Genomic DNA, 14,018 nt, shown 5'->3' on the forward strand with positions numbered 1-14,018 from the left:
TGCTGCCCAGTCCGGGGCAAGGTCCCGGCCTCTCACCTAAAAGTATATATCAGTTCTAATATCAAATATCATATAAAAGGTGATGGATGGATGGATGGATGGATGGATGGTACTGAACAGCAATGTGAGTGGCTTATCTGAGTCGTGTACAAATCCGCCCGAAAAAAAATAAAACCTTCACGTTAAAAACAAACCTAATGTGAAGCCAATTTTCTGCGGTCGAGCAAACCATAGTGGGTGCTATATTCATTTTTTATTAATTGTGCGTACGCGAATAACAACAAACGGCATTGATCAATACCGATGAAGCGGATGTTGATGGGTGCGTGTTTTACTTTGAAAGGCTAGACGGAAGTGTACGATTGCTCGTGATTATTGACTTCACGCGGTTATTCAATTCGATCAACCGTGAGGCAGACACGCTCGCGGCAGCTGTTAGAACAACCAAAATACGCGTGTCGACATTCAAGTCAACCTGCGCCAATACTTGGGAGGGAATTTATTTGCGACACAACTTGGAATAATGACGGAGGAGTGCGACAGGTCGCCGACTTACTGAAATGAGCTGCCCGGTAAGGAGCTGACACAGCATGCGAGTGAGAGCAGCACTTAATGCCTATCACGAATGTTACTTTGGAATTCGCACCTGACTGCCATTTCCAAAGTAAATATGACCTTTCTAACAAACCTGTCACGCGTGAACTTTTTTTTTTTTTTGTTTTTTATCTGTGTCGCTTCCTTTCCGCTACTTCTCGCTCGAACAGGCGCAGCAGGTGAAATAAAGCAGGCCAACGGGCTCCGGGCTAAGGTATAATGTTCATGGACTTAATTCAGGCAAGCTTACGGCTCGTTCTAATAAGTTGCCGAAGAGAGGCCGTGAGCACGACCGCTATCAAGAACAATGTACCGCTCAATGTAACCTAAAACCTCTATCCAAATTAAAACCGATTTACAGCCGAGTAAATCTCAAAGCAGCAGGTCGGTTCAAGTCACAAAATTAGTTTTTATTTTTTATTTTGTTAATTTATTTATTTTGCTCCCAAAATGGCACTACATAGGTTTCGGATATGTGCCATGTAAGTATAAACACACAAACACAAGGAATCGGATATCCTCAGATGGGAATCAGGGCTCTCCCAATAGAATACAAATCTGCAACGCATAGGATATCTGCCAATTCGATGGCCCATCCTTTCATTCATTCATTCATTCATTCATTCATTCATCATTCATCCATCCATCCATCCATTCTCTATGCCGCATATGTCGAGGATAGCAGGTAACTAGAGACAGTCAAACATTCACACCATCACCTGGAGGGAACTGAAGCTACACTACCTGCAACGAAATCACAGGAGTGCATCACTACGCCCATCGGAGGCTCTGCTAAAACACAAAACATTAAAATAAATAAATAATCATCATCAAAAAAAGCACCAATCTAAACTACAACTAAAGCCAGCTCAGGCCAACTCAATGGTATGCAACATTTAATGTATAATAATTATATATATATTTTCCATTATATATTGTTTACTTCTGTGTTGTCACTGCACCGGTGTCTGGATGTGTATTTTATTCTGCAGTGCTGTATGTATCTGTTTGTTTCATGTGTTCTGTAAATGTATAGCTGGGCTTATACGGGATTTACAGTAATTCAGTCTTATTTGTCAGGACTATTTCTTGTAATCGTTTTTTTTTTTTGTGTGGCTTCTATCATTCAAAATGTGTCATCTGCTTACATGCACTGCATGGGACAACAATATGGCCGAGAACAGAGTGATGCTAGTTTACGAAAGCACAGTTTGTGTTGCCATATTAGTGACTTTCCCCACCGTCCTTGAAACTTAAGTTCCTGTTAAAAACAGACGAGTGGAATCATTTTCACATTGTCTTCCATCAGCAATTGCGGAGGGAATAGCGCTGAACATTGCCAAAGACGTGCCCATTTGTGTATTGCAAAGGCAGTAATTTATCAACATGTTGGAACCTTTTGACCCAAGGTATGTGCATCCAAGCTGCACAAATTCTGCAGAGGTCAACTGTACAACTCTACATGTGAAGAGACAGTGAGAGAGCTGGAGGGATTGTGTTAGTTCTCTTCCATTCATACAATTTGATGGCTCATTTTATTCTCTTGAACATTTTAAAGATAATCAAGTACCATTGTTTACATGTATGATTTGACAAATGGGACATTTTTCTCTGCAAGAAAAAAATAGTTTTACAAAAAATGCTTTTAATTCTATTTAACCTTATTAAAATCAGAAATTGTATTTTAGTGAAAATTTTTTTCGACCATTTTATTTTGAAGCCCTATGTTAATGTAGACAGTCATATTGGCTATGTGTCAAATGTACATGTAACAAAATCTAAAAAAAAAAATATGGGCATTTTTAAAGACCCCCAAAACAGCAAAAAATGGCTTGCAGTCACAGAAAAGACAATGAATGAATGGATTAGAAAAATCGCAAAGTATGTGAAATCAGGTTTACAAATGGTCAAGAATTGAGTCATTCCTTGAGCTTCCAGATGCTGTGGGTGTGTCGCTGTGAGCTCTGAAAATCCTTCCTCCGCTGCCACTCAAATACATGGAGACTTCTTCCTTTTATCACAGCTCGTAAGCAGTATATCCAGCAATGGAGATAGCGACTGCTTTCACGATTGCAGAGAAGCGGCCTCTGAACCGGCATAATGACCATAAACTGCGCTGCCAGGACAATTTCCCCACCATTGAAATTCAGCAGGACAACGTGCTTCTGTGGCCGCTTAATGCCTAGATCAGACTACAGGATTTTAACCCAGATATTGACCCTATTAGCTATCGCACCCATTTCCCAGATTGGGCCCGACATATTTTGCCGGGAACAACAAAATTTGTAGTGTGACATAATCCACAACCAACGATTTGGCCCTACGTTAATGCTAGCACTTAGCTTGCTAGGCCGCATAACGTTTTGTTGCCTGCTTGTGAGCCGTATCTTATTAAAAGTACGTGAACATACCTCAAATTCACGGTGGGCCAAAATTAAAAATCTGGACAACGTCATGGGCCAAACTCCATATTTAATGAAAAATCACTGCGATGTGCATGTTTCCCGTCCGTCTCTGCAGAAATGTAGCGTTAAAGTTTATCATTGACAACAAACTTAAATTTTGCTTAAACACTGAATCTGGAATAAACCAACTTTAATATTATAAACATGAGAAATAAAATTTGCGATAAGACATCAGTAGTATTTGTTTGTTGTTTTGTATTTAAATCGATAACATGAATTCTTCCGTCTCCCTATCTTCTATTTATCTCCAACTACCTTTCTTTTTGATGAAAATATTTTTTCAAACGCCAACAACAAAACAACCCCATAAAATAAGAATTTTCTTCAATAAAAATCCAAACCTCAAACTATTAACAGTCCTGGCCTAGGAGTTGATAAAGGGCATTAAAAAAAACATTAATTCAATTTTGTTATAGTCTTTGTTACAGCCACGTTGCTCCGCACACGACAAACAGGTCTGTCTTTTACTGTAGTGAACAGAACAGTGCCTCCCACCTGTCTTGGAAGTTAACTGTTTTCCATCTTTCATTTGCCCATTTTTGGGAAGGGGAAGTGTAAATTTGCTCAAGGAGACTGGTAGCATAGTTGCTAACGACTGCTACAGAAAGGGAAGGTGCGCTCGCCGGTCTCGACTGATGGGCCAACACACGAGCAGAGCATTCTGGGACTTGTAATATTCGTGGCGCATGTGCTATTGACTGGTGGGCCAGCTCTAATACACATTTGATATGGTTTTGCGGGCCAAATATAATTACATCGTGGGACAAATTTGCCCCCCGGGACTGAGTTTGACATATATGCCCTAAAGTTTTGGTGTGTGTGAAGTAATTACAGTAAAGTAATTTAATTACAGTAAGTTAGCACCCATTATTTATGTCATGTTGTAGTGTTGGTTCAACCTGACTGATTAGAATACGCGATCTAACTAGACCAGTGATTTCCAACCTTCATGGAGCCAAGGGCACATATTTTACAATTGAAAAATCTCACGGCACACCAACGAACAAAAATGTCACAAAAAGTGGATACATTAATTACTGTATGTACTTCCTGCCATCTAATAGAAGACCATACATTTGTTCTGTCTGTCACTATGCCTCACTGGCATAAATAGATGAACAAAGATACATTAATTATTGTAAATATAATTTTTTGAGCAATTGAGTACACAAGTATATACAGTAAATGAACAAGTCATTTAAATAGCCGCATTGCTCAATCTTGTGATCGGATCGGTTATCGTTTTTTTTTTTTTTAAACTCTCTGATCGGTGATCGGCCCCAAAAATCCTGAACGTGTAAAGCGTAGTATTTAGAAACAAAACGGATTTTCGTTTTTGGGGTCTTTAATAGGAATTGGATTAGGAACTACCTTGGTGTCTTGTGATACACGTTTAATTGGTTCTGTGGCCTGTTCCAGCCTCCTCAAAAACACCTAATATGTAATTTAAAAAAAATTTCATAAGAAATGTTGCACTCACAGTATTGTACTGTATAATAACACACTGTAATAACATTTGCTCTCCAGTTAACCTGCAAATACACAATGTGAGCATGAAACACGACTGACTAAGTAATGTATCTTGTTGTTCTTCTAAGGCAAGGGTCAGGAACCTTTTTGGCTAAGAGCCATTAAAGGCATATGTTATAAAATGTATTTCCGTGAGAGCTTTCTCATACAACTATAAGCATGCATTTTTGGACACATTTTTAACAACAACAATTTTAGAATATAATAAGTGTCTGACTTTATTCTTTTTAATAACGTTATACTGAAGCTAACCAATAATAAATAAAATAATTTATTTATAAAATTCTTCCACTTGATTTGTCATCATGATGGTACGATTGTCAACAGTTCTTGCTGACAGAGGCACGTCTTTTATTCGCTTATCTTATATTTATCCGAAAAGTTGTCAAAAAGTTCAATGGCCACATCAAGCATGAATGTTTTGGCATACTCGCCAGCTGTGACTAACTTGCACAATGCAAAGGAGCGCTTGGCATCCCTTTTTCCTACCGTCCCCCACGGGATTTTTCAATGCAAATGTAGCATGGCGTGTGTCGAAGTGCCGCTTTATATTTGACAGTTTCATCGCAGAAATGTTATTGTTGCATATTAGACACACCACAGAACCTGCTCTCCACGAAGGTGAATTCCTCTGTCCATTTGTGCTGAAATGTACGGTACTCCTCATCTTCCTTTTCACCATATTCTTTGTCAAAAGCTGCCTGACTATTTAATTAAAGTCTGAAATATGAAACATTTCAGTCAAGGTGCATCGTATAAGACAAACTTGAAATTTTATTTGGGAGAGTAATGATTAGAAAGTGGAGAAAGCCAAGATATAAATATAAGCCTTAATTTGGCTTATGTCCCACATATTTTCAAGAGAACATTAATATTCATTGTTTAACATTAATATTTATTGTTTAATTTAGAAGTAATTGGGTAATATCTTTCTCCAACCATTTTAGTCACATATGCACCCATAATGTAATCTCTGCGGCAAAGTTAGTGTTGTGAGCCAAAGTCAATGTCATTAGCCTCTATACTGATTAGTTATTAGTACAATTAATGTTTCAATCTATATCTTCTGTATCTTGAAGGGGAAAATTCAGTCTTGCAGTAATGTCAATCAAAAAGTCACTTCACTATCTGAGTCACATCAAAGTAATAGACTGATTTGCCAACCTGAAAAAAACAGACTGCTATCGTTGACACTTCCACCCACCAAGTAGCATGCGATTGCAGCAGTTAATTTAATTTGGATTACATTGTTAACACCATCCATCCATTTTCTACCGCTTATCAGAGGTCGGGTCGTAGGGGCAGTAGCTTTAGCAGGGACTCCCAGACTTCCCTCTCCCCAGCCACTTCATCCATCTCTTCCGGGGGAATCCCGAGGCGTTCCCAGGCCAGCCGAAGGATGTCGTCTCTCCAGCGTGTCCTGGGTCGTCCCCGGGGTCTCCTCCCGGTGGGACGTGCCCGGAACACGTCATCGGGTAGGCGTCCGGGAGGCATCCCAATCAGATGCCCCAGCCACCTCATCTGGCTCCTCTCAATGTGAAGGAGCAGCGGCTCTACTCTGAGATCCTCCCGGATGACCGAGCTTCTCACCCTATCTCTAAGGGAGAGCCCGGACACCCTGCGGAGAAAACTTATTTTGGCCGCTTGTATCTGGGATCTTGTTCTTTCGGTCACAACCCTCAGCTCGTGACCATAGGTGAGGGTAGGAACGTAGATCGACCGGTGAATTGAGAGCTTCGCCTTTCGGCTTAGCTCCTTCTTTACCACAACGGACCGATACAAAGTCTGCATCACTGCAGACGCTGCACCGATCCGCCTGTCAATCTCCCGTTCCATTCTTCCCTCACTCGTGAACAAGACCCCAAGATACTTGAACTCCTCCACTTGGGGAAGGATCTCATCCCCTACCTGGAGAGGGCACGCCACCCTTTTCCGACTGAGGACCATGGTCTCAGATTTGGAGGTGCTGATTATCTTCCCAGCCGCTTCACACTCGGCTGCGAACTGCTCCAGTGAGAGTTGGAGGTCACGGCTTGATGAAGCCAACAGAACCACATCATCTGCAAAAAGCAGAGATGCAATACTGAGGCCACCAAACCGGACCACCTCTACACCTCGGCTGCGCCTAGAAATTCTGTCCATAAAACTTATGAACAGAATCGGTGACAAAGGGCAGCCTTGGCGGAGTCCAACCCTCGCCGCGAACGAGTCTGACTTACTGCCGGATATGCGTACCAAACTCTGACTCCGGTCGTACAGAGACCGAACAGCCCGTATCAGGGGGTTCGGTACCCCATACTCCCGAAGCACCCCCCACAGGACCCCCCGAGGGACACATTCTTCTCCAAGTCCACAAAACACATGTAGACTGTTTGGGCGAACTCCCATGCACCCTCGAGGATCCTGCCAAGGGTGTAGAGCTGGTCCACTGTTACACGGCCAGGACGAAAACCACACTGCTCCTCCTGAATCTGAGATTCAACTTCCCGACGGACCCTCCAGCACCCCTGCATAGACCTTACCAGGGAGGCTGAGTAGTGTGATCCCCCTGTAGTTGGAACACATCCTCCGGTCCCCCTTCTTAAAAAGGGGGACCACCACCCCAGTCTGCCAATCCAGAGGCACTGTCCCCGATGTCCACGCGATGTTGCAGAGGTGTGTCAACCAGGACAGCCCTACAACATCCAGAGCCTTGAGGAACTCCGGGTGAATCTCATCCACCCCCGGGGCCTTACCACCGAGGAGCTTTTTAACCACCTCGGTGACATCAACCCCAAAGATAGGAGAGCCCGCCTCAGAGAACCCAGACTCTGCTAACCTCATAGGAAGGCGTGTCGGTGGAATTGAGGAGGTCTTCGAAGTATTCTCCCCACCGGCTCACAACGTCCCGAGTCGAGGTCAGCAGCGCCCCATCCCCACTATACACAGTGTTAATGGTGCACTGCTTCCCCCTCCTGAGACGCCGGATGGTGGACCAGAATTTCCTCGAAGCTGTCCGTAAGTCTTTCTCCATGGCCTCACCGAACTCCTCGCATGCCCGAGTTTTTGCTTCAGCGACCACCAAAGCTGCATTCCGCTTGGCCAGCTGGTACCCATTAGCTGTCTCAGTAGTCCCACAGGCCAAAAAGGCCCGATAGGGCTCCTTCTTCAGCTTGACGGCATCCCTCACCGTTGGTATCCACCACCGGGTTCGGGGATTGCCACTACGACAGGCACCAACCACCTACGGCCACAGCTCCAGCCGGCCGCCTCAGCAATGGAGGAACATGGTCCACTCAGACTCGATGGCCCCTGCCTCTCCCGGAACATGAGCAAAGTTCTGTCGGAGGTGGGAGTTGAAACTCCTTCTGACAGGGGATTCCGCCAGATGTTCCCAGCAGACCCTCTCAATACGTTTGAGCCTGCCACGTCGGACCGGCATCTTCCCCCACCATCGGAGCCAAATCACCACCAGGTGGTGATCAGTTGACAGCTCGGCCCCTCTCTTTACCTGAGTGTCCAAGACAAGCGGCCGCAAGTTCCGATGACACGACCACAAAGTCGATCATCGAACTGCGACCTAGGGTGTCCTGGTGCCAAGTGCACGTGTGGACACCCTTATGCTTGAACATGGTGTTCATTATGGACAATCCGTGATGAGCACAGAATTCCAATAACAGAACACCGCTCGGGTTCTGATCGGGGGGGCCGTTCCTCCCAATCACGCCCTTCCAGGTCTCACTGTCATTGCCTACGTGAGCATTGAAGTCCCCCAGCAGTACGATGGAGTCCCCAACGAGAGCGCTCTCCAGCACCTCCTCCAAGGACTCCAAAAAGGGTGGGTACTCTGAACTGTTGTTTGGCGCATAGGCAGAAACAACAGTCAGGACCCGTCCCTCCACCCGAAGGCGGAGGGAGGCTACCCTCTCGTCCACCGGGGTTAACCCCAACGTACAGGCGCCGAGCCGGGGAGCAATAAGTATACCCACATCTGCTCGCCGCCTCTCACCGTGGCCAACTCCAGAGTGGAAAAGAGTCCAACCCCTCTCGAGAGGATTGGTACCAGAGCCCAAGCTGTGCGTGGAGGCAAGTCCGACTATATCTAGTCAGAACTTCTCGACCTCACACACCAGCTCGGCCTCCTTCCCTGCCAGAGAGGTGACATTCCCCGTCCCTAGAGCCAGCTTCTGTAGCCGGGGATCGGATCGCCAAGGTCCCCGCCTTCGTCCACCGCCCAGCTCGCACTGCACCCGACCCCTATGGGCCCCTCCCACAGGTGGTGAGCCCATGGGAAGGGGCACCTACGTTACCCTTTCGGGCTGTGCCCGGCCGGGCCCCATGGGTGCAGGCCCGGCCACCAGGCGCTCGCCTTCGAGCCCCACCTCCAGGCCTGGCTCCAGAGGGGGCCCCTGGTGACCCGCGTCCGGGCAAGGGAAACCTGAATCCATTTATTGTACTCCTCATAGGGGTTTTTGGAGCCGTGCTTTGTCTGGTCCCTCACCTAGGACCTGTTTGCCATGGGTGACCCTGCCAGGGGCATAAAGCCCCAGACAACTTAGCTCCTAGGATCATTGGGACACACAAACCCCTCTACCCCGATAAGGTGACGGCTCAAGGAGGGGTTATTAACACCTCGAAGGAAAAATTATTCTCTGTATTTCTGTTGTTAATTGAAAATCATGGGCTTAGCTGACTTTGTGACAACACAAAGTGACTATTTTTTAATTATTTTTTTAAACATACAGTTTTGCATACACTGAAGCAATGTGTACATACAATATTCTTTTGTGGTTAATACCGTGAGCATACTTCCTGTGTTTCTCTAATGTGTTAAAAAAACAGACTGAAATAACACTAAAAATGTAACGGTGTATTTGTATGTATTCCAAATTTCCTACTGGTACCCCTGTAATGTATAAAGAATGTGATTGTTCTACAAAAGAAACGTCTTAATTATTGGGGATTCCGAATAGGTGACTGTTTCAATAAGTGTTATATTCAAAATAAATATTCTATTTGTTGATGAGTCTCATTCTTTTCTGCACTCTATACGGTTTCCTCACCCTGCTTTGTATTACAGAGCATTTGGATAATCTGAGAGTAGTGTTCGGAAGTACTGGAATTAACAATTAGGTTTTTATTATCACACTACTGCAGTTGACATCAAAGATGTTGATATCACTTTCTCTTAGTCTTTTCTCATTTGGCTTTCTGTCATTCAGTCTATGGGGGCACGAAAACAACCCACTGTGGCACACGTTAGTTCCTGGAATGAGTGGTTGACTTATATGGGGGTGACACTGCACATATCAGCTTTGGGGGAGAGACCAGGTGATAAAAATACACCAGGGAGCTAAGCATTGCTGGCTGACAACATGAGCTGCTGTCAGATGAGAAAGGCCAAGTTGAGCTCCAGTGTGTCAGATAATCTTTTCATTGGTTGACTTGAGAACAAAATTTGAATTATTGAACAGTGGGGCCTGGCAGTGAGAAGAAAAGTTGTTGTTTTTTCACTGTACTTTGCTCATGTTTTTGCCCATCTGTTTCAGGATTGTTTTAATCCGCAAATAGTAGTATCTCTGAGTAGGCTACTTGTTCAATGTCAAAAGTACTTGGTTACATGGGTCCTATGTTTGTTAGATTGATTTTATTTTTGTTGTTGCAGCCATTAAAGCCAGAATGTCAGGATCACACTTAACCAATAATGAATTTTATTTATATTTATAATTTATTTAACTACATTTATTTTGGAGTGCTTTTGTTACATTTCGGCACTCATTGCCTGTGATAATTCTTATTCATCCAAGTCAGTTCGTTCTCAGGGTATTGAATCAATTGCAACATGACTGTTCTGTTTGTCTTAGAAGACTCTTTGCCTCTCATCTGAGCAGGCTTCATCAGTCCATGCAACAAGCCTTAGTTAGGAGGACGCTAATGTGTCCTAACGATTAGTTGCGATTAGTCGACTAATGGGATCATATCGCTGGTGACGAGCCGAAACCTGAGGATGAGACTAGTGCATCCTAAGCCTTGTTGCATGAACTGATGAAGCCTGCTCGGATGAGAGGCAAAACGTCTTCTTAGACAAACAGAACAGTCCATTAGTGATCGATTCAATGCCCTGAGAAGGCACTCATCATTGCCTCCCACTAAGCTAAAATTTTAATGAATTTCCCTGATCATTGACTAGGGGAATTTAATGTTAAACTGTTTTTATACTAAAATATAACTGAAATAAATAAATAAAAATCAACATGAAATGCCTTGGTAGGAAGAAAACCAACCCCCCCTACACACCTTTGTCCAAAGAACTGTCAAACTGGAATGGGAAATACATTCTGCAGAGAAATAGCATGCAGCTGTGCTTTATCGGTGACTTAACCTATTTAACTTACAATGCACAAACTCCCCCCCCCAAAAAAGTAATCTATTAATTACTGGTTGTTGGAGAAGCAGTAGGTGCATGACAATTTAGGGTGCAGTATGCAATTTGTACAATGCTCAAACAAACGTTAAAGTTCAGTTTGTTTGAATAATGTGCATGTCTGCTCTGTACCCTGCTCAAACAGAGATCAAGCACACTTGCTTAACAATTGGACGGTCGGAAGAAGAGCAGCTGTAGTTCAGTGGGTCTTACTTCCTGGGTAGCTTCTTGTAGTCAATTAAGGTGTTGTTGATTGCGATATGAGGGAGATAAATATTGAACCTCCCTTTTCTTTGGTTTTACACTGTAATGGTTATGCATTTATGGGTACTTTGCAGGTAAGTGCAGGGTATTCTGTCATAACAACTGCTGACAAGTTTATAGGCTTAATCCGTGTCCGTCATCTACAGTATGGGGCGTTAATGCTATGAGGATTAGGAGTTTGATTTAAGGACTTGCATGCGACAGTCAAAGCTGGTCTCAGTACATGTAAACCTATAGCGTTCAGACCACCATGTGTTCAAAGAGGCTGCGGTATATTGTACATTAATAATCAAGACTTTATATACTTTATTTATTGTACATGGGTGAGAAGTTTGATTTGATTTTAAAATATAAAGGTTAGAAGTTACGGTAATATTAGAAATTGTAAAAAAAGAAAAGAAAAAGATCAGGAGTTTTACTACGCAGACATGGCTACCTTTCTTGCCAATAAATGTAAATATTTCATTAATCAATCATCACTTTGGTTGCTTGATTGTGACTAAACCGCACAAAAGGCATACCATTAGAAAGGGCATTACCTTGCATTTGATTCTCATGCTTGAGTTCACAGCGCACAAAAATAAGAACACAGGAAAAAAAGGTTCCGTCCGGCAATTTAAATACACGTCTCATTAATTATATACAGTAGTCCATCCATCCAGTTTCTATACCCCTTATCCTCATTAGGGCTGCCACAAATGATTATTTTGATAGTTGACTAGTCAACTATAATAATGTTATGATTATTTTTGCAATTATTCGACTAATCGGTTCATATTGCTGGCATCGTGCCCAAACCTCATGTCCAAATTTGGTGAATTCCATATTTTTTCAAGTGCTAAAAATTGATTTCTCCCTTTGATGATGCTATGTTAATGGCTCAACACACATTTTGGTTTCGTGAAAAGTGACAGTTTTGGAGGTACGAGGATTCCGCTCGACGCCAGCGATATGTAAATTGCATCTTATCGCAGCAGCTGCTCTTATACAACCATCATTAGCTTCCAGCTTGAATTGTATATCCATATAGAACATAAAGAACAGTGTCTTATTTACAATGTTGATCTGGTAATAGTACATTCAACTTTTAATCAACTTTGCAGCTAGTACCAGCATTCCGGGCAACGTTATATGTGATAGTACAAATTATAATTGCGATACTGTGGCCTTTAACATTTTTAGTTGTAAATGTTTCGTGCACTTTAAAATGGAACCACAAACTATGCACAATCACAACAAGGGAACTGGACATGACCTTTCATTGGCAAGATTTCTTGGGGGGTTGTTTTTTTCAAATGTTCTGCATTAATAACACATGCTTTGACATTGACAGAAAATAAAACCTCGAAAAATTTGGTTGAGAAATGAGGAAGTTGTGATTATTTTCAATGTATGTGCATTGCCAGTGATGCTAACGTTGTCCCTGTCAACATTGCCGCCACGTTGGCGCATCGCTAAGCCGGCCTGCTACAGCAAGCCTTAAAATAATGTTAACATTTATAGCTTCAAGAAAGTAGTTCACAGCCCTTCGCCGTGCGTTGATGCTAGTAATAGCGGCTAACTTGACAAATAGCATCCCAGCGATGACTCTTCCTCTTTGTCAGAAATGGAATCAGCCACAAAGTAATTCCTTTTTAGATGCTCGTGAATTACTGTCGTGCTGGCATTAGAGGAGCATTGCATTGTTTTCAGTATTTTTCGTGAAGTGCTCAATTTTTCGAGCAACGTCGCCAACGGCTAGCGGTACTTTTTCTGGGTAAGTCACACGGCTACCCGGATGCCCACTATTGCGCATGTGCATAATCAAAAAAAGACCCAAGCTAACCACTAATATGCATAACAGGTGAGCACACAGCCAGCACCCGGTCAGTGGGAGATTTCAACGAGGAAAGCAAAGCTTAAACAAAAAATAAGCGACAACGTTGACAAATAAATTAATTGTCGACGATTTTGATCGAATACACCGAATAAAAACGTAGTTCTTTTTCGTGAAAAGAACTACGTTCATAACAATGTATTAAAAACCAACCAATTAAATTCCTGACAGAGGAGTCTATACATTTTGCAGAGCTCTGGGTTCGTAACTATCCATATCTTATCCTCAGCAGATAGAGCAGTCGAACAAAACTATCTGATTCTACCCCAGACTTATCCAATGTTTCAAAAAGTGAAAGTATGGAATCGCTGTCGTCTGATTGGTCCATAGTGCCATCTGACATCATCGTTGCTCTGCAGAATGATGACCATTCGCCGCTTAGCTCCAGATGCCGTCTCCAGACGCCGTCCCATATTCCTGAATTCAATGCCTATAGTGGCTCCCCGCAGTCCTTTTCTTCCTTGACATCTGTTCTTTATTGTCTCCAGATACACCCTGATGGGGGGGCTTTCCTGCAATAAACTCCTACCCCCTCATCTGATTATACTGCAATAAACATCCTTGCTTACCTTCCAAACTAGTTACACCATGAAAATCTATATTATATTATATTATATTACATATAGAATTACATATTAGAATATAAAGTGTTCTATATTACCTTCAATCCCCCAATCCCAACAACCCTTATACCTGCAGCCTATTTCACTACAATACTCAATAAAACCTAATCTAAACACAGCAAATTCAAAAAATTTAAGAAGGGGATACAAAGGCGTCGATCAAGGCAGCGAGCGCGCTCATTGTCTCCACGTCCTCTTTCAGCGGCAGCTGCAGATCTTGGCAGTGGGGGTTCTTCCCTTCAAAGGCCTTGAGAGCAAACCTG

The 14,018-nt window shown here is 43.1% G+C and overlaps 1 protein-coding gene across 7 annotated transcripts in view; it reads left to right on the plus strand.

The window, feature by feature from the left end:
- The first annotated feature begins 353 nt into the window (after nucleotides 1–353).
- Nucleotides 354–14,018, plus strand: part of mical2b (microtubule associated monooxygenase, calponin and LIM domain containing 2b) — a 127,497-nt gene continuing 113,832 nt past the window's right edge. For 2 of the 7 annotated variants that reach the window (XR_009788424.1, XM_061772531.1), the window contains exon 1: nucleotides 355–572. The gene's annotated coding sequence lies outside the window, so the exon portion shown is untranslated. Of the gene's footprint in view, nucleotides 573–14,018 lie in introns of all 7 variants that reach the window. The other 5 variants (XM_061772535.1, XM_061772530.1, XM_061772532.1 and 2 more) reach the window with 5 other exon arrangements.

Source organism: Phyllopteryx taeniolatus, chromosome 5 (assembly GCF_024500385.1).
Source record: "Phyllopteryx taeniolatus isolate TA_2022b chromosome 5, UOR_Ptae_1.2, whole genome shotgun sequence".
In the NCBI taxonomy this organism is placed as follows: domain Eukaryota; kingdom Metazoa; phylum Chordata; class Actinopteri; order Syngnathiformes; family Syngnathidae; genus Phyllopteryx; species Phyllopteryx taeniolatus.